This window comes from Filicampus tigris, chromosome 3 (genome assembly GCF_054856515.1).
Source record: "Filicampus tigris isolate MCC_2025a chromosome 3, RoL_Ftig_1.0, whole genome shotgun sequence".
Lineage (NCBI taxonomy): Eukaryota > Metazoa > Chordata > Actinopteri > Syngnathiformes > Syngnathidae > Filicampus > Filicampus tigris.
This window is the reverse complement of record NC_141219.1, coordinates 6290679-6311793: the sequence shown is the minus strand read 5'-3', so window position 1 is coordinate 6311793 and position 21115 is coordinate 6290679. Positions and strand designations below refer to the sequence as shown.

The window sequence follows — 21115 nt, the reverse complement described above, 5'->3', positions numbered from 1 at the left end:
TCGGTTGGCAACGCGTGCAGAAGAAAGTCTTTCACTTATTTACACGTTAATCATGATTCACACTATCAAGCATGAAAAATTGTTCGGTTTCTTCTTCGGCTCGTGTTGCAAACACACACAAGCGCCTCGGTAGAGGTGCAAATAAATGCAAATAAAAACACATTGAATACGAGTGAGCCAACTTAGGATACAATACTTGGTATTGAGGACCTGCTACCTTCTCCATTTTATTAAAAAACACATTACAAACACTGTTTTTTGATTTTGGGAGGTTGACCTGAACAGGTGAATGTATGCTCTGTTCATTTCAATGGGTAAAGATGTTATAAGGAATTGTTTTGGGTTACTAGCGTGGTCACGTTACCTGTCAAACTTCTATATCAAGGCACCACTGTAATACTTTTTTTGCACCGCAGACCTTGACATAACCCAACCATAAAACTTCAACCTGATCCTACCATATCACAGCTTGAAACCCAAAGCAACGCCTAACTTAAACCCTGACACTAACCGCGCCCTACTCCTTAACCCACGGGTGTCCAAGTCAAGGCCCGGGGACCAGATCCGGCCCGCAACCTCATTTTATGTGGCCCGCGAAGGCAAATTGTTTTCAAATTTTAACAACGCTGAGATATGAGATACTGCAAAGTGTTATTTGTCACCAATCCTCCCCTTCAGAATTGGAAAAATTGAACAAACAATTACTTCCGGCGTCTAATTTCAAATACACTAGCTATCCATCAATTTGTTGTGTATACGTGGTCCTACATTTATATGGGAGCACGGTCATAAGGGCCCTCCGAGGGACACCATAACTACGATGTGGCCCTCAACAAAAAAATGACTTTGACACCCCTGCCTTAACCCAATCCCACCACCTAACCTAGCATTTCCCGTCTCTCTCTTCAATGAAAAAGTAACATTTCAGTACCACCACAACAGAGGAGAATTGTTCATTCCAAGCTGTTCCTTGCTCCCTGGAGCATAAAGGTGAACGTACCGGCTGTATTTCTGAGCCTCACATCCTGTTGTGCACAAAGGAAAGCCAAACACAAAATTAAAAAGTTTCTACTTAGCGTATTCTCTCCGGGAGACTGTGAATATTATTGATCTGTGTTGTTTTGCTGCAACTATCTCCCTCATCTATCTCGCTCCGAGAGGCCGGCTTCTCATCATTTTCGCCCTGAAATGTGAACATTGATCGGGGGCTCCTCCGGGCCCCCGACCGGCAGACGCCGGCTAGCAACACCGGCCGGCTGCCCGTTAACCCGGCAACCTTGAGGAAACTGCAGCCAAGCAGTTTGCAACAAGGAGGGACCGATATCCCCCCGGCCCCCGCCCTGAGTGTCCTCGTCGTCTTTGAGTCTTACTCGCCCTTGTTGTGAATTAATCAGAGTAACGCTCATCTGTTCCCCTGTGTCCATGTTTTGTCCCACCCTCCTCCTCCTCCTCTTCCTGCACGGGAGACACTGCGCTTTTGCTTGACATCAATTTATTCATGTAGGGACACACAGACACACACACACACACACACACACACACACACGTGCACCGAGTCTGCCTTTGAAATGACACGACACGCTTTAAGCCGCCAAAAGTATGAAAGACCGACCTGGTTACGTTCATGACATGGCCACCAGGGGGCACTGCTCACCCATGGGATCCTCTTGTGCTTTTTCACAGGTTCCCGATGCAAATGCCAGAAACAACACAACCCCAACACAATAGATGTTAGATCACACGCTCACAACAAAGACAGTCGATGTATGCGCATAAATATGCAGCTTGATGGCTCTTACCTCAAACAGCGTCAGAGCTTGTGCGGCCTCACAGCAGCTGATATGCAGATTTCCAAGCGAGCGGCCAGTTTGCGTTTGTTCTCGCCTCTTGTGCGTTAAAAGGAAAGAAGGAACAGATGAACAGATAAAAATAATGCAGATGTCAAATTACCTTTAACTTTGGTTAACGCTGCCAGCTTGTCGCCCAGGCTCTTGCTCTTGCCTACAAAAACAATCCCCATGGTAAATACGCCCTTTCAATATTTAACTATTTAGATTTGATATGTTTTGGAGGTGTCTGTTACTGCAACAACATGCTTCCCATCCACATCTGTCATTTCAGACATTTAAAACATCACTTTTGCCAATGATATACTGTATATGGGATTTGTCCCTACAATTCAGGTGCAGATATCCATAATTCACTAGCTGGCTTTCTGCAACTAAATTGTATTTATCTGTAATGAGAAACGGGATACCCATAAATGGCAAAAGTAGCAAACCTATCTATCATTTATCCAAGGTGAAATGACATTGCAGATATCTGTACTTCAGTTCAGACAGGACAAACAGTTTGAATTTCAATTCCATGTATATTTGTTGTTTCAACTACCGGTAGTCACTATTAGTGGTAGTATGTCCAAGTTGGTTGGTTAGAATATGAGTCAAGCAGCAAAATCCACTTTTTAACCATTTAAGGCAGCAGCCATTTTGTCACTTCTGTCGAGTGAAAATGACATCACAACTGCTCAGGGCTCTGGTAAGGACCAATCACGGCTCAGCTTGAGAAAACAAGTGAGCTGTGATTGGTCGTTACTGAGCCCTGAGCGACTGTGATGTCATTTTCAGTTGACAAAGACGGCTAAAAACGGGTGGATTAACTCTTATTCCGCAAATGCAATATTTATTAGAATGCCTTGTTTCAACTAGTTGGCTTGCAAAGAACATATTCTTGAAAAAAATATGTTTGGATTGACTTCCCGCTTTAAAAGCGAAAAAGCATGCGAGCCAATTAAACTGTCTCCAGTTGGCCAGTGCACAAATGACTGCCAGTCTCTCTCTCTTGGGGAAAAAAAAAAAAAACGATCTCACATGTCCCAGCCCACCTTGCCAAGCTAAACCCCAACCCCTACCCAAATATTACATCATAACCCTTAACTTTAACCCTCACTATACTTAAATCTAGTGCACATGAAAGTAGGTGATGCCAAGTCACACAACACAATCATTTCCAGCAGCAATTAGTTCACAGTGAATGAAAATAGTACTATGATATCATTGCGATGATGATGATGATGGTGAGGACGAAGAAAAAGGCCTCTTTTAACAATCGGCTGCCTTGATTAGACTTCAGCACAGGCAGCAGCCCAGGAAAAAAATCTAAATATACTTCCCCTCTCTGCATCTTTTATTCTCTCTGCGGTCGCGTGAACCTGTCGACGCCGATCACAGGCGAGATCCGAATTCAAATGAAGCAAATCAATCAGACAACTCTTTCCTCCGCCTCCCGCCGGCGGCTGCCATTAAAGACAAGCTAAAACCGGAATGTTTGCCCACCTTCCTTCGGTGAGCTGTGGGATGGCAAAGCAGTCAGGCTGGCGTGTGCGTCTGGCCGTTGTCACTTTCCTGGTTACCTTTGCTAAAGCTTTACAACCCACCCCGCCCAGCGGTCGCTCGACCAGCAGGGCATCCGGCCCCTCCCAGCACCATCCCTGCCATAGCCTCAATTAGCCGGGAATTAAAATCCCGCTTCACCGGGTGAAATCCATGTGGGGCACTGCTCCGTAATTACCGCCGCTCTCTGCGTGCTGATTGTGCTCAGGAAACAAATTCCGCAGCCTCTGACCCACTGTGATTCTTTTATAGAATCCTTCGAATCAGCAGGTCGAGGAACATTTGTTGTTCAACTCCTTTGAATGCACATTGTGTCGAGTGTCGCTCTGTTTTTTTCTTCATTTTCTCGCCGTCCAAAATGCCCCCAGATAAAAGTCAATTGTAATCGCCGAAGTTTTATTGCGTTTGTTTTCGACACAGTGTCGGCAACACGATGTACACGCGCACAATCTGACGAGGATTCATTCCACACAAACACAACGCTGCAGTGTTACGGGTTAGCGTAAGGGTTAGGAGTTAGCGCTAGGAGTAAAGGTTTGGGTCAGGTTTGTGAGTGAGCGTTGAGGGATAGAAGAACGGGGCGGGACTTTTGGCTCTGGTGAGAAGCACGGACGTGTAAACAGAGGACTGAGGAGCAAGGAGGTCGCTAGCAATGAAATGAGACTTGGCCGTTGCCTGGCGGCCATCGGAAGCAGTCTCGGCTAATTACTTGTTTTATCGTTAATGATACTGTAGGTGTTTATTTTCCCCTGATGTGTATTAGCAGTTGTGTGTGAGCGTTTTATGTTCTCGCGCATCATCTTGTTGTACGGTAAGATAAGGCCGTGTTTGGTGTTTAGTGACCGCCCTGTTTGTTTACCACTAACGATGAGCTCATTATGAATTTGCCGCTGGTTGTTGCTTTGAGCAGCGTCTGAACCTCTTTCCAAACTGTGTGTGTCAACTTTGCCGCAATGCAATCAAAACTACTACTAGCACTTTGCCATATAAGATTTTAAAAGTTACTCAGTTACTACTCACCTTTGATTAGCACCGACTGCTAAATCTTTGAAATCTTTGGTAAGTATTGTATGATTGCTGTTATTTTGTGTGCGTATTCTTTATGTGTAATGTTGTTTCTCTGTTTACAAAGTCAATTCTCTGTAAGTACATCCAGAAAATCCTCGTTATGTGAGATTGCCAAATTTGCAAGAGCTTGCCTAGAAGCCTTCTAGGACGTCACATTCCTACAAACATTGTTGATAATTATTATAAGAAATCATGAACAAGATCAGTGTCTTCACATAGTGAAGTATCGTCATGAATTATTAATTCAAAAAATGTTTAAAGCAACACCGTGTCATCTGTCAGTTTTTGTTGATTATGGCGGCACCATGTGGACAAAAGCGGTAGTGTTCTGACGGAAGTCAACCACATTTACCATGAGCGCCAGCACGTAGTGCCGTGAAATCCTGGGCTCTCGCTGGCCTGCAAATTGGACTGAATTACATTTCTATTTCCAATGGGTGTGTGAAAAATGAATGGCAATGAGGTATGAATCTAATTTTGTTCAAACAATACTTTTTTTTGTTTGTTTTGGGGCTTCTGCCATGACACCAGTAATAGCGCGTAGACGTTCGAATCGACTTCCGTCCTTATGGCGAAAGGAGGAAGTGACGTATGCCGTGAAGCAATTCAGGACAATTGTATTTTTTGTGTGTGTCAGGGTTACTCCCTCCCTCCTCAAAGTTGCTTCATGCCAGTAAAAAAAACATACAGACCCACTCAGGGCATGACAAAAGTCCCATTCAACTAGTTGTAGGTCAATGCTTCATCAAAAGCGTTGTGAACATTTTTTATCAAGGTCGAATACTTGCCCAGTGTTGCTTTAAGATATTTCAGCACATTTAATATTTCAGAAGTGTACATCAAACTTTTAGACCTTCGCGTTATTCAACACACAAGAAGTAACTCTCCGTTTTGAAAAGGTCAGTGACCCCTGAGTTCGGATTAGGGTTAAGGCACAGTCGGTTTTAGGCAGGGATCGGTGTAGGGTTGACGTTGAGGAGTTAGGGACAGACATTTGGTGTCTGGATTAGCGTTAAATATACTCATAGCCATGATCAACGGCTGTTATTGAAAGAAGAACACACTCAGGGAGTTACACCGGCGCCACCATACACCGTGACACGAGCAGTAATATGCTCAGGCCAAAAGCTTAACTAAAACAATCTAACATCGTTCAGTTGAGTCCTTAAGTGCCTGCGGATAAACTCATGTCACGCTTGTCGCTCACTGAAGCGGTCACGTCTAATGAGATGCTATGCATGTCATGTTATGCTGCAGCCTGAAGAGCACATCTCATCGACTGTGTCCCATCTGGTTGGCGACTTCAGAGTGATTTAGTGAAAATTAGACATTCAAATAACTACGTGCCTGTTCATCTCTTGGCGCTCACTGAACTGAAGTCTGAGGTATTGGCTTTTTGATTACGAACGATTCTACATTGTGAACATTGACTGAAATTCACTCCGGCTCCTGTCAATAGACTTGATTCAATATTCCCGATTTGCAACGCAGTCAGCGCATCCTTAAATTCCATCAAGTATTTTGAGGACTAGAGTTTTTTTCTGACCACAAATCGATCCGTTTGTGATGATGAATGCAAACATGACAGTCGCTGATGTTTTTTTGATATCCACTTTTTCTCTTACTCCGACAAAAGGGATTGCATTTAACCCAAGACGACATCTGATGTCGTATTTGACATAAAACTCCTGGCATGAGATGATAGGGTCGAGTTTGGGTTTCAAGTTGCGATTAGAGTATTACATTGGGTTTTCAAGTCAACATTAGGTTTTTAAAGTACAGTTACATATGATCCAGGTCATCCTTTAAAGGCACGTCAACTCACAAATACTACAGTGTTTGTACGTGTGTGTGTGTGTGTATGTGGGACATTCAACTTGGAACCAGTTTACTTCCGTAAGTTAGCTTTTCATGTTTTATTATGTTTTTATGTTGACATTTAACTATACAGTGCTTGTATGGCTTAGGAGCTAAGAGTTATGTCATTATTTTGTCGGTTCTATCGCTGTTGTGCTTTCTTTATGCAGTTGCGATTTGTGAGCGTAAGCGTTCCTGAAAATGGATGGATGGATATTGTGTCCAGCGAGGGCTTTTCGTCTTGGGCATTGCGGGGGCAAAGGCTACTCAGGCAGAGTTGAGTTGTGGTGACATACGGTTCTCTTACTGTTAATTGTCTGTTCATTTGTTAGTGATTAAAGCAGTCGTCAAAAAAATTGGATGGATAAAACACAGCAGATGCACAAAAGCCATGACTCACGGCAAACTGCAATAACAGTGCTGTTTGGCCATATTAAAAACATGGAACGAAAAAACATTCCAGTGTTTGTTTTTTTGGGGGGGGGGGGCTGCGTGTGGGGTAACGGATCAACGGCATTTCACTTAAATTCACTTGGAAATGTTCATTTGATGTGAATAAATTGAGTTACGATCATTTTCCTGGAACAAAATGAACTTGTAAATCAAGGTACCACTGTTGTTTTTCAAGCCATTGTTAGGGTTGCAAATTTGAGTAATTAATGAGTAATTTATTTTTCTAGTTATATCTCAAGACAGGGTAAGAGTTAAAGCGGAAGTCAACAAACATATTTTTTCAAGAATATGTTCTCAGAAGGCCCACTAGTTGAAACAAGGCATTCTGGTTGATTGTGCGTTTGCGCAATATAAATTAAGCAGCAAAATGCACTCGTTTTTAGCCATCTCAGGGGGCGGCCATTTTGTCATTTCTGTCGACTGAAAATGACATCACAACTGCTCACATCGACCAATCATGGCTGACCTGTTTTCTGAATCTGATCCGTGATTGGTTGTTGTGAGCAGTTGTGATATCGTTTTCAATCGACAGAAGACCAAATGGCCGCCCCCAGAGATGGCTAAAAACGAGTGGATTAACACTTATTCCACAAACGCAATATTTCTCAGAATGCCGTGTTTCAACTAGTGGGCCTGCTGGGAACATATTCTTGAAAAAAAAAAAAAAAAAAGTTTTCCTTGACTTCCCCTTTGAATTCTTCCAGCTATCAAACACTGTCAAGTTGACAAAAGGATGCCGAGCATCACTCCATGCAAATATAAGGCGAGGCTTCCCGCATAAATCGCATTTCCACTAAGCGCATCTCTACACAGTTCTCGGTCTTTGTCTCTGCACCTGCGTGGAACATTTCAAACCCCGAAGAGCCTCCTTGAACGTCCACCAATGAGCCCAGAAGAGGCTCTTGCTCGAAAGCCCAGAAGTGCCGCCAATACTGGGGAATTAGTGGTGCTAGATGTGGGCACATGCACGTCCTTGTGTTATTTTAGTCCTGCTTTTTTCATAACATCAACAGAGAGAGACGAGCGAGGGAGAGGCATTTGCGCTGCTGCTTCAGGTGAAAACCAAATCGACTGCGCTGGAAAACTTCCATCGGCTCGTCCAGTCCAAGGACAAGGAGGGTCATGGGCGCTTCTGTGGTTTGATTGACAGGTGACAGCCCGGGTGAGCCAAGGCGCAGCGGCAGTGACATGGCGGCGAGGGACTGCTGCCACCAAAATGGTGAGAAGCAGGAGAGACAACATGTAAGGTTACCTTCAGGATGACTGAACATCAAAACAAGTTTGGTGGACTTGGTTTGACTTGGAGGAAGATGATGCGGCTGACTTTCCTAGGGATCACTTAATACATTCATTTGCATTGACCATTTCCATCTTTACCATCCAATTTGGCCTCTTGCCCATAAGCAAACTGCATTTCAAATAACAGAACACTGAGTTCAGGTTTTAAACAAGGATTAGGTTTTACAAATCAGCGTTTCAAGCCAGGGTCAGGGTTTGAAATTAGGGTTTCAAGCCAATTGTGTGCTTTAAATGTAGGGTTTGATTTTCAAAAAAGGGTTTTGTATCGGCTTTACAAGATAAGGATTTTGAAGCCGTTCACTGATCATTAAGTTTAAAAAAAAAAAAAAAAGATAACTGATCACCGATCCGATGATAATATGGACCAATCTTTCCATTGTATTTAAACAGCTTGTTTCTTACTGTATTACTGTACAGTCTGCTATTCGCTGGCTTCACAAATAGCCAAAATTCAAAGATAATTGGCACCCATTGAAAGGCATTGGGAAAAAATAATAATTTATACCTCCAAAAATCTCCCCCATAAATGCTGATAAACATTCAATACATAGAAAATGGGGGATTGAAAAAAATAAAAAACTTACAAATATTGGGGGCGGGACCCAGCACAGAACCTCCCTGGAGTGAACAAGATTGTGTTTGCCGTAATGTTTTATTTTGCAGATCCGATCAATGATGTCATTGGTCAATCGGCAAATTATGACATTCCCACCAATCACAGACTTTGCATAAAATGCCAAATATCTGCCAATCCGATCCAGCCGATCGGATCTGCGTAAAGTTTGGTTTTAAACTGGAGTTTCAAACAAGGGTTGCATTTTAAAACTAGGCTTTTAACCAGAGTTAGGTTTCCAAATTAGGGTTTCAAGCCTGAGTTACTGTTTCAAGTTATTTTGACCTATTAGACTTCTAGGCCCCCTACTGGCTTTCAAATATATAGCATCTTCCTCTTTGCCGCTGACACGCCTCACACACACGTTTTGTAAGCTCCAGACAGCAACGTTTTCCAGCTCTTTTCAGCCTGGAAACAAAGTGTCATTCGAAGCCCGATACTTGAATCGTCCAACTCCCTCTTCCATGTGTTCCCTCGGCTGGTGCTGTCGTAAAAAAAAAAAAAAAAAAGCAAAGCAAAGCAGCCTGTTGAGCTGCTGGTATTTGATCAATGGGGTGCCTCCCTTTGTGCTGCTAAGCGACACATAAAAGAGGCTGTTATCGACTCGCCAACATCAGCCGCGGAGAGCGACGAAACCCGGGCCTGTGGGAAGGCCGGGAAGGAGGCGGCGGGTTGTGGGGGCCAGGTGGCGAGATGTTGGCGTAGGGCGGGTCAAAGCCTTGCTACGAGCTTTTACAGCTGTCACCAACCATCTGGAGAGAAGCACTCAGAGACGGAGGGGAGAAAGATTTAAGGGAGGAACGGCGTTAAAAAAAAAAAAAAAAAAGCCGTTCTGATCCTGCCAGTGATGGAATTGGACACCGGCAATGGCGAAGGGCAACAAGCGAGCTGCCGCTCTGCAGCCAAATGAGGCGGCGGGGAGACATAAAGCGCAGCATTCAAGAAGAACCCGTGGATGCGTTTGAACAGGGCCGCTTCCCAGCCACCATCCAGCGCACCTGAGCTCCCACAAACACAGTGAATTAATGGATCTGTGGGGGGCTTTCATACATGCTCAACATTGAAATTGTTGCATTTTCCATGTGAAAAGTGCTATCCATGCTCATGTTATGTTTCTTTTCGTTTCTATCAATTTCGATACACCGAGCATGACAAACTTAAATTTTCTGATCATTTTTTTTTCACTGCAAACTAAAACAGCCATACTTATTGTTTTTTTTATTTGACTGTTATATATTTATGAGGTGTTTTTTTTTTGTACCAAAGGTTTAAAGCCAAAGTAAGGGAATCAAAAAAGGTAAGGTTTCAATGTAAGAGGCTTGTTTTTCATGAACTCCACATTGGAGGCGGGTTGGACCTGATGTTGGTAATTTCGCAGGGAAGTGCAGGCCGGCAGATCTGAGAGAGGGAGGTGTTCACTTTTGTGAGAGTGATCACAGATATCTTCCATCATGGCCAATCACAACTGCGTGGGCACTTGGAATCCAACCATCCTCTGTGCCGTCTACAAAAATAGAACCTAAGGTTTAAAGTCAGGCTTAGTGTTTGGAAGTAGGGTTTAAAGCCAAGGTTTAAGGTTTCAAACAGGGTGTAAGGTTTAGGGTTAGTGTTTCTCAGTTGCTTTTCAAGCCAGGGCTAGATTTACATGTTAGGGTTTCAAACCAAATGTACAATTTCAGGTTTGGGTTTCAAGCTGGGTTGTGGATTCAATTTAGGTTTAAAGCAAGGTAGAGGCTTTCAAAGTAGGTGTTAATTAAAGGTGAGATTTTAAAAGCCGGTTGAGAGTTTCAGGTTAGGGTCTCAGCCAGAGTTAGGGTTTCAAATTAGGGTTTCAAGACAGGTTTAGGGTTTCAAATTTGGGTTGAAATCTTGAAATCAAGTCTTAGGGATTCAAATCGGGTTAAGAGTTTCAAGTCATGGTTTCAAATGAGGGTTTCAGTCAGATAAGGTAAGGGTTCCAAATCAGATTCTGGGTTTCAGTCAAGGGTTTAAAACATTTAAAATCATTTAAAACCAGATTTAAGTTTTCACGTGAAAGTTTCAAAACAGGATTTTCAGATTAGGATTCCAAGACAGTTTTAGGCTAGTCTTTCAAACAAGTATTTAAAGTACAATTTGACGCCAGAATCAGGGTTTGAATTTAGGGTTTAAAGCCAAGGTTTAGGGTTGCATGCAAAAAGTACAACTCATGTTAACGTCATGTGTTTGTTGTTTGTATAATGTTTGATAAACTGTGCTTTAAGTTTTCTGAATCAATCTGAATCATAATTACAGTTACTACCTGAGTGAAGTGTTTATTGATCTAAAATGATTGACCCAATGATTTTTTTCGAAGAACGGTATCTCTTTGGATAGGTTTCACAATTTGAGGAAATAAAGCATTTTTTATTGGATCAATGTGTCCATTTGTGCTTAAAAAAAAAAAAAAAGGACAAAAAACCCCATGCGTGCTAACCAAAATAAATCGTCTTGTGAAGTGTGCTTGAGGGCTAGGTCTTCATTTATCTATTTATTTTTCTATACATATGACTCGGGGCGATGACTGTGTGGCAAAAAAGTCTGATGAGACGCAAGCGCACATCTCAGCTGCAATTAAAGAGCCGCCAGCGTCGACACAAATAGTGGCGCCGATTTACTAAATGGGAGGCGAGGAGGAATTTGGAGAATCATTTGACGACTTGTCTGCTCGGTTAGCGTCACGCCTGCAGGGGTCACCCGCTTGCTGGGGCTCTAAGCAAAAAAAAAAAAAACAACAAAAAAACATTGTAATTCTTATTCTATAAAGATGAGGCCAAGTGTTTTAAAAAAGTCTTTATTTGTCCCAATTACACAGACAGCCCTAAAAGCTGGCGACCAACATTCACGGTTCATCCGCACGGCTAATGAATGAAGATGAAGTGCCCTGCGTGAAATTCGGAAGCCATTTTGTGCCTGATGGCGGCGGGACGGTCGGCCGCTAATTTTTTACAAGTCTGCTTAATAAGGCTCTTGACAAAACGACGGGTGACGAGCGCGTTAGAGATTAAATTTACGGCATCGTTAACTTTGCTATTGTTAAACGTTAATGGCTGACGAGCGCACGATTTTGAAGTTTTATTCAAGGGTAATCCCCCACCCTCACCACCCATTTACCCCTCCAACCCCAAAGTCTCTTTGCCACTGAGGTGGTGCGATTTTCCCAGTCAAAAACAACTACTATTAATGTTAATGTAATGCCGTATTTCACCCCACCCCCATAAACACGTTTATAAAATAATACCTATTCTGTGGTAGCCAGGAGTTCCCCAGGTGATGAGTTTTTAAACTAATGAGCTGTCGCCTGATCATTTTTTAGGTCCCTGGGTTACACTTTTCATGTAAAATCTGAATCGCATCACTTCATGGGTGCCTGACTATAGAGCTGCTAATACTGCATCCAGATATTTGTCTTTGAGACTTCACCATGAAAACGTGGCCATTTTGAGTGGTTAGAGCAAAACGAATACAAATGCTAAATACACAAGCTAGCAAAATGAGGAAAATAAACAGATGTATTTGGCAAGTTTATTTGCAACGGGGGAAACGCCAATGAGGACCCAACGCTCGAGTGTCTGCATGGCCAAGTGGAAACGAAAGGCGCATTTCACAGACAAAACCAAAACACCTGCTTGAAATATGGATTTAACGGCGAAAGATGATTACCACGCACGTACCAGTTTGACGAAGCCCATTCTGTACTTATGCGGCGAGCGGCTCTCCAATGAGCCAATGAAACCTTCAAAACTAGGGATTTGTCAACAAATGTAAGTGCCGCGAGGGTGCTGTGTTATGATGATGTCTGGCGATTATTAAGTTAAATTAAGTTAATGCGTAAGATGGAAAAATTGTGCCCTGTGTTGTTGCTTCCGGGAAATAATGAAAATGAGCCAAGTGGGGTCTGTCAGTTGTGATCCGCGGTTATTAAAAACAGCATCAGACACAAACAAACACAAAATATGTCAAGCCAAAGTCAAAGAAAAGTCAATTGAAGGATTTGATCAAGTGTGAACAGAGCTCGAGACGATGCGGCAATGGACCATCCACCAAAGCCACGGCTTTGGTGTCCTTGAGTAATACACGGACACGACGCTTAAGTAGCCCCTCTTGTTCCTCCCCTGTGTATATTTTTCTGTTCACTACTGAGATGGGCGAAATGCAGAGGGAAAAATTTTATGTATACTACATGCATGTGCTGTATTCATAATGACCACAAAGAGGATTCTTCTTCCGAAATGCAAATATAGCAGATTTTAATACTCTGTGGAGTAACAGTAAGAAAAACTGGCATATTCTGAAAAATGACCATAAAGCACAGTCATCCTACGAATGTGTACTGTAATCCAAAATTCAGTAACCTACAGTCGAAAAAGAAATTACCAACACTCACCGTTAAATTACGGTGACATACTGAAATGCAATATATACTATAGTGTTATATTAAAGTACAGTAGATGCACTGCAAAACAACAGTAAATCACGGGCTGCTTTTTCAAAAATGTTAAAACTTTTTTACAATTTTTTTTAGGTAACACACAGAACGTATCATAGTCTGGCATCATGCCGCGAACGTGCTAATGAGGTTGTGATATCATTTGGAGCCCAGTTTGCCATCTTTGACTCACTACCCGCACTGAGTAATCAACCACCTTTTATCACTGACCCAGTTTCTTGCACTTGATTTCGGATAGCACCGTAAGCGCTTTACCTCCAGCAGCCCTGGAAAGTTGCTTTTATTCCCTGCCGCGCTATCATCAACAATCAAGTACAAATATCTGCAAATGAAACCATCCCACCATCTAAAATGGTTTCTTCGTCTTTGGTGCCTTTTAGCTTTTGAACATTTTATGAGCATTGTCTTTTGGTGTAATGCTCCACTTACCTGCCATTAAAATAAAAACGAAAAAACAAATAACGCTGCAAGTAAAGGGAGTCCTCATGTTCCGAACGATTTCCGTTCCTACAACTGGCGATATAAACTGAATTTCGGCGTGTGTCGGATTTCACCGTTAAAGTCAAAATTGACGTCAAAATGTCTTGTATTACAAAAAAACCCCGAAAATACATTAAGATAAAAAGATAAGGCGGGCGTCGTAAAATTGACCGCCTGTACAACAATGTTATCAAACTGTATTCGACTTTTGCTCTTCAAAAGTGATCCTTTGCGTTTTTTTTTTTATAAGCAACTAACAAAGGTGACAGTGTATGTATTAGTTGGGCGATGTTAATTTGCCAAGCGTTTTTTTTTTTGTCCACTCCATCCAACGTGGGCTGAACATGCCGTTAAAGTTTGTTAAAAAAAAAAAGGGGGGGGGGGGTTACATGAGTCATTTCTGCTTGCAGCTTTAATTAAAGTTTGGAAGCAATATATATTGTATCAGTTGGTAGAAAGGCCCTTTGAACAAATGATTTATGTCAAAAGTTAGCCTGGGATCTTTGTACATTTGTGGGACCGTGGGTACACTCTTCCCTCCCAAATGCCCCTCATGTCTCTTTTGCCTCGCCGTTTGATTTTTGAAAGAAAAAATAAAGACACTATAACCGTGGTGACAGAGGAGACGTGCGTCAGATCTCCCAAAGCCTCTGAAGTGAAAGTGGGAGGGGTGGGGGTGGGGGGAGGAAAAGGACTTCCTGTGTGCGAGAGATTAAATCAAATCTCTTTGATATCAAAGATTAATAACGTTACACGCTTTGGACGGCGCTAATCCACCAAGTAAAGTGAGACTGATTTATTTCTACCCTCGTGCACACACACATACACACAAATGTCTTCTCGCGTTACACTTAAATACTTTTCAGTTTTCCTGCCACCTTCAAAAAATGTTCCAGTAGCACCCCCCCCCCCCCCCCCCCCGAGAATCTTTTGTAGATTCAGCCATGGAAGCCACTTTCTCCATGTCTGTCATGAGTTGTGCCACAAAAAGGCCTCAAGAACACCTGCCCAGAGGTGTTGCAAGTCTCAAGCAAGGCTTTGTCTTGGTCAAGTCAAGTCACACATTATTTCAAGTCAAGTTCTGTGATATGTCAAATCAAGTTAAATCAAGTCACGACTTAAGTCACTTTATTAACAGAAGTCGTCAGGCAGTATCGGGTCTTCTAAAAAATGAAGGACGCCAAATGAGGTCATATTGGTCATATTTAAAAATTGATCAAAACCATGATGTATGGATGGATGAATTTTGAAATGTAATTTATGATCAATTAAATTAATTCGTTTCATGTCTATAACTACACAATGTACAGAATTAAACTTGAATATCATCGCTGTCCTGTGAAAAACACGTATCTCCAAATGTTTTTTAATGCTCACATTAACGCGAGGTCTGTAAAGCAGAAACACCGTTCATGGAAAAATAAGAAAATGAAAAAAATGGAGGTACGTGTTTTTAACAGGACAGCGACGATATACTTAAGTTTAAATAAAATTGTGTGTTTAAAAACAGCACACCTACAGTGTACTGTTTTTAAATGGAATGCACTTTATTATGAAATTACATTTATTTCCTTTGCTTTTTGACTCAAATTGCCTTTATTTTAAAATCATTATTATTCTATGAACTTTTTTTTTTTTTTTTTTACTGAAATGTTCCTTATCTCATTCTCTCAGTTTTCTTAAATCACATTTTCCGAGCACATTTGCATTTTGTCATTTTGTCATCAAAACAGTGACTCTAGTTGACTGTGGTCTAAAGACGCAACAATTCAAGTCCCCATTTGTGTGGGAATACAGAAGGAGTATGCCAAAACTAGGTGACATTCAGAAACAAATTTGTTCGAGAAATTTTGTTCAATTGCTACCAAATTGTAACCAGGTGTGAAAGACAGATGGACGATGCCAAATGTTGAACCATTTAAATTTTCTCATTGCATGTGCAAGTGGGCATGGTGGCCAAGTTTAATGGCTCACTATAAAACAATAAAACTCTAATAACTGAAATGAACAAGGTCAGCCCCAAAAGTCTGTGCCATTTGGCCACGTGAAATTTGGGAGCTATGCGGATCTACAAAAGACAATTGATAGCTTTCATTCCCCAGAAAACACACAGGAAGTCTGCCGTTTTGGTTTGAAGTGGCCATTTCCAAGTTTGCCCCGAAGATATATTGACCCATGAGTTTGTCTGCCAGATTTGACCCATTTTAGACCAGTGATGGGCAACTGGGTGACTATGGGCCCCTTAATGAACCCCTTCCCCCCAAAAAATATTTGTTCTTAAATATTATTTAAGGTTCTATAAAAATTGCTGCTAAATATCTAATATACAGTACATTTATCACGAAAAACGTAGGGGAAATGAATGGGCGGGGAGTGAGGGTGGGCGGTGACGAAAAAACACAGAAAAAAAACTAAAATTTGAACAAATATTTAAAAACAAAAATAAAATCCACAAATATGGGATTCTGTGGGTGCTGAATTGTGAACGTGCAGGGGTCGACTGTGGTTTGAAGTGGTAATATCACAAACCACCACTAGATGGCAGACATGTCTAAGTTGCACTTATCCTGCCCTATAATACAACGTGAGTAGGCCTAATCATTTTTGGTGCATTTCGAATGATATGCAGGACAACCATACTACCTCAATAATATTAAAATTTTGAATGAGTTGATTTTAGTGACAAAATGTAGAAAGTGAGTTCTTGCACTAAGTTGGTGTCATGTTCAGCAGTTTTGTGTCATCCTAGAATGCACATTTTTATGCAAGAGAGCATATTATATAATATATTTGACCGAAATTTGACCGAAATTTGATCAACTGCCTTGAACATGAAATGCATTTCTACAAGGCCATATGGCAGAAATGTACAGATACAGTAACACCACTGCTGGAATTATTGATATTTCAAAATGTGACAAAAAGCTGATGATTAACAGCATCCGCAAAGTGACTGTGTTCAACATAAGAAGTTCCAATGTAAAGTACAAGGTCAGCTGCCGCTTAATATAGATGACATGATTTCGTCTTTTATGGCTGCTTATAGTTAATATGCAGGTGGAATCGTGATGAGCATCAATGTGTAATAATGACATCAGCCGACATGCCGCTGGTGGTGGTACATGTATTCAGCTGCACTAAATCAGTAAATCAATATTCTTTTCATTATCTCGCTGGTGTTTCTCAGCCCCCTAATAGCGATGCTCGGAGGAATTATATGTACATCTGACCCTTTTGTTCATCTTATTTGTGTTCTTGTTACAGTTCATCAGGAATGCTTCAATCCATCATGTTGCCACCACCATGTTCATAATCGTGCTCCTCTTCTTCAGGGGTGTTACTTTTAATACTCACGCTCAGTAGTTAATGGGAAAATCAACCCAAATATTTAATATATAAATTTTTTTTCCAGAATATGTTCCCAGCAGGCCCACTAGTTGAAACACGGCATTCTGATTAATATTGCGTTTGTGGAACAATAAGAGTTAATCCACTCGTTTTTAGTCATCTCTAGGGGCGGCCATTTTGTCACTTATGTCGACTGAAAATGGCATCACAACAGCTCAGGGCTGAGGTAGCGACCAATCACGGCTCAGCTTCAGAAAACAGGTCAGCCGTGATTGGTCGTTACCTGAGCCCTGGGTAGTTGTGATGTCATTTTCAGTCGACAGTAGTGACAAAATGGACGCCCCCAGAGATGGCTAAAAACGTGTGGATTAACTCTTATTCCACAAACGCAATATTTATCAGAATTCCTTGTTTGAACTAGTGGGCTTGCATAGAACATATTCTTGAAAGAAATATGTTTGGGTTGATTTCCTCCGATGTAAATGTCACCTCTTCCAGGAAATATTTGAATAATATATATGAGTATAACACATTTATAATCCCGTGCAATTTATGTACATTTTCAAATGAATGAATTCAAAGGAATTTTTGGAGTGCAGTAACAAACTATTTGCACTTCATTTCTTCCCAACACGGCTCATCTACATGTATTCCTCGAGGGTGTAACACACACATGTGCCTCTATGTGGCTACAGGCTCTAATGACCAAGCTGCTGCAATAATCGCAGATAACAAGATGGAGGCTCACAAAGTGAAGAGCCATCAAACCCGAGTGTGCGAGCGAGCATATCGGCCGCCTCTCTTTCTTTCGTGACCTTGTCTCGATATCGTGTACTGTGTCGTTGGCTTGATACCAGCGCGCCAATGCTCTCTTGTGTTCTTCATTTCCCCAGCATCCCTACAACCCCCCTAACGCCGCCCCCAGTGCCATCTGCTTGGGTTGAAAGGGTTTTAATTTGTGATCCAATCGCTTCTCTTTGGCTCGTAATGCGGCCGCATTCTGCAGTCATAAAAAGTGTGGGGTGGGGTAAGGGGATAGAGGTGCTGCTTCTGGGTGGTGTTAAATGCTACCTGTCCCACGCTAAGCCAGGAGATAGCCCCTCGCCTCTCGCAAGAGTCAGCCATCGTCGTCATCCGCGGTGGTGGCCGAGGCTGATGACGAGGCGTTGATGGCAGGCATTAGTGTTGAGCAGAGGCTTCGACTCAAGTCGCATGACTTGACTCCAGTCAGACTTACGTCGCCAGTTTTCAGACTTGGAAGGAACCAATGAAAGACTTGGCTTTGGATAAGTATTTATGAGGCTGGAGTTGACTTTCAACCTTTATTTCTCTTGTTAAACAGCACAATCGGCTTACTAGGTAGAGATTGCACAAAAAACGGCAACATGTTTTCTCAAGTTCAAAGCGGTGTTCTTATAGGCTGAAATCAATATTTAAACATATTTAGGAAGGGAGTGGCACAGACTGCAACACATGGCATACTGTACAATAGGTGCTCTTTTTCATAATCTCACAAAAAAAACAAAAAAGTAAACATACATTGATTGTGAGGCCAGATGTGGTCCGCCTATTCTGAATGCAAGTCGCACCCCTTTGTTTATGTTTATTTTTTCGGCCATACTTCATGCAAATAAGTCACTTCAAAAACTTTGCTCCTGTGTTGGGCCAAAGAGATTTCGGGCTTTATTTTTTCTTGACTGGCGCAAATCCAGCACGGCGCGCAGCATAAATCTGTGCGGAGGTGTGTTGGACCAGGTGTTGTTAATTTTCACACTGAAGCCGGCGTATTTAAAAATGGGCTGTTTGCGCCGTCGTGGGCGCAGACACAGCCGACCTCATTCGCATCTTGTGGGGAGACATCTCTGAGTGGAAAAGGAAGCAGCCATCCATGCGTGACCGCAGCATTTTCACTCTTCTTAGCCGGAGTGGCATTAGACAATGTAAGCGGGTACCCTCAAGAAATTCACAACGAGCTGGTGATAACCGCTGACAACTTAAATATGTCAGCAAGCCTCATGTGTTTATCCGAGTTATTCATGTGCAAGGCCCCTGCCCGTAGCTGCGTGACGGCCGGCGGGGTGATTGAAAAGCTACGATAATTATTATCATTATAACGATGAGATCATTGAATTGATTTCTACAACGACTCAGAGGGTTTGATGCTCGATGTTGTCATATTTATGGATGAAATGCATCTGCCATCCATGCAAATCTATGACCAATTTTCTGCCAGCAAATTGTTATTCTGCCAGACCTATCTGAAAGAGCATACCCTAGCTAAGCCGGAATGTCCAGCATGGCACAGAGTGGTCTGGGACTTGATTGAAACTTGAAGGTTAAGTCTTCAGACTTATTTGTGAGTCACTACCTCCTCAAGTGTTTAGCAGCCCGACATGCCAAAACAATGTCGGCAAGGGCAGACTCAGGGGGCCAAGGAAGGACGACAACTCACTCATCAATCATCCCTGTAATTGGATTGTGTGAAATTAACGTGTTGGGTTGATTTCGCAGGCGGAGCGGTGTCGCACTCCAGTCAACTCAGCTTTGTACGCTGCCATTCAAGCTGACATGTGTGCAAAATTCCAATGATTTTGTTTGTTGGCCACTAGTGAGGGAGGGTGGAGTCGCTCCAGTCGGATGACTTCGCAAGCAATTAAGACGGACCCCCTTTGCATATAATTCTGACCCCGTGCTTCGCCTGTTTGGGATGGCATAGGTCGTCGCCCTCGCTTATACCTGGTTCAGATTGCTGCTCATTTGGGTGGATTACCTCAGGAATTTACTACAAATGACTGTTTTGAACCAAAAGGAATGCCTCTCTGTTCAATTTCACGAGTGGGTCCTTGGATTTCTTTTTTAATGCATCCTCTTCTGAAAGACATGACCACCCAAATTTCATATCATATTTTTCAAGATCCATCATCCGTCCACATTAATTGGTGTGTGCAAAAAAAAAAAAAATCATAACACGTCACCCATCTGTCTACTACAACAGCGTCCGATTGGGCCTCATTTGGGCAAATTCCCTTGGTGGAGTTAGACAAAACAAATTTCGGAGTTTGGAATTTGCTCAAAAAGTATTGACTAAAACTCAAATCTCTTTCATGGCTCATTGAGACTTTTTTGTACATCCTGTTATGATAGACATGTTCAGTCGATTTCATGTCTCAATGAAACTGTTGTCAGGGGAAATGTTTTTTTTCCTCACTTTCCAGGGGGGTATTGTGTGTTTATACATAAATGGAAAAGTTTTTCCGGTTTGTTGAGGTAAACCAAAAAGCTGCTTGGCTTTAATGCTCAAATACGTAACCAGTCATATGCACGCAGCACTTCTGCATTCGGCGTAAGGTAACATGTCAACATGTCAACCTTTATCTACTTATACTAAACTCATACTGACACGGAAAATGCGTTCAAACTCAAAACCGAGTTGACGTTGATGAGTGGCTGGAGGAGCGACTCCTTGTCTTTAAAAAACATTTGATGCCATTTTGACCTAGAAAAGAACTAGGTTAATTCACATATGACGATATTTATGCTTCAGTCGGGTGGTGTCCAGTTAGCTTGTAACATAGCAGAAAGGTTATCTATACCTTTCCACCCCAAATGCTTTACTGTAAAAAAAACGCACATTGCAGAGCAATTGACCAAGCCTTCAATCTGACTATCAAGTACACAAATTGGATGGTTTTGTGCCTAGCTAATAAAGACCCATTTTTAAAAGGTTTGCAACAACTTGGAGTTCATGTGTGTCATAGATAGGACTTTCATCTTCAATTGAGATTAGCACTTCATTGGTAAAAGGCTTTCAATGCCAGTGGCCATGACTAATGTTGCATCGTCTGCGCGACAAAATGCTGACATGAAGCTCACACTGAGATGTCACCGCGGCCTTAAGTGTGGCATCCACTCAGGGATGTTGCCGAGATGAGATGAATCATCCAAGGCCGTTGTGTGCTTCCATGAGAGTTTGCGCTTATAAAAATGTTATAGTTACATCTTTTCAAGTAAACTAACAGAGCTGGGCATTTGACTAAAAATCGAACGGCCATTATTCGTCATCCGTCCGCAGCGTGGGGACCCTTCCGTCGTCCGTCAAAAAATAGTACCCGTCTATAGGCCAGTCCGCCTCTAATT

General features: G+C 42.2%; 1 long non-coding RNA gene across 4 annotated transcripts in view; it reads right to left on the bottom strand.

Moving 5' to 3' along the window:
- Positions 1-21115, bottom strand: part of LOC147149682 (uncharacterized) — a 268040-nt gene that overhangs the window by 4488 nt on the left and 242437 nt on the right. Inside the window, exons 1-3 of one of the 4 annotated variants that reach the window (XR_015086178.1) lie at positions 2392-2522; positions 1951-2001; positions 1800-1886 (exon numbers count right to left, since the gene is read on the bottom strand). This is a non-coding gene — a long non-coding RNA (uncharacterized LOC147149682). Of the gene's footprint in view, positions 1-1612; positions 1673-1799; positions 1887-1950; positions 2002-2391; positions 2523-21115 lie in introns of those variants that run through there. The other 3 variants (XR_015086164.1, XR_015086169.1, XR_015086166.1) reach the window with 3 other exon arrangements.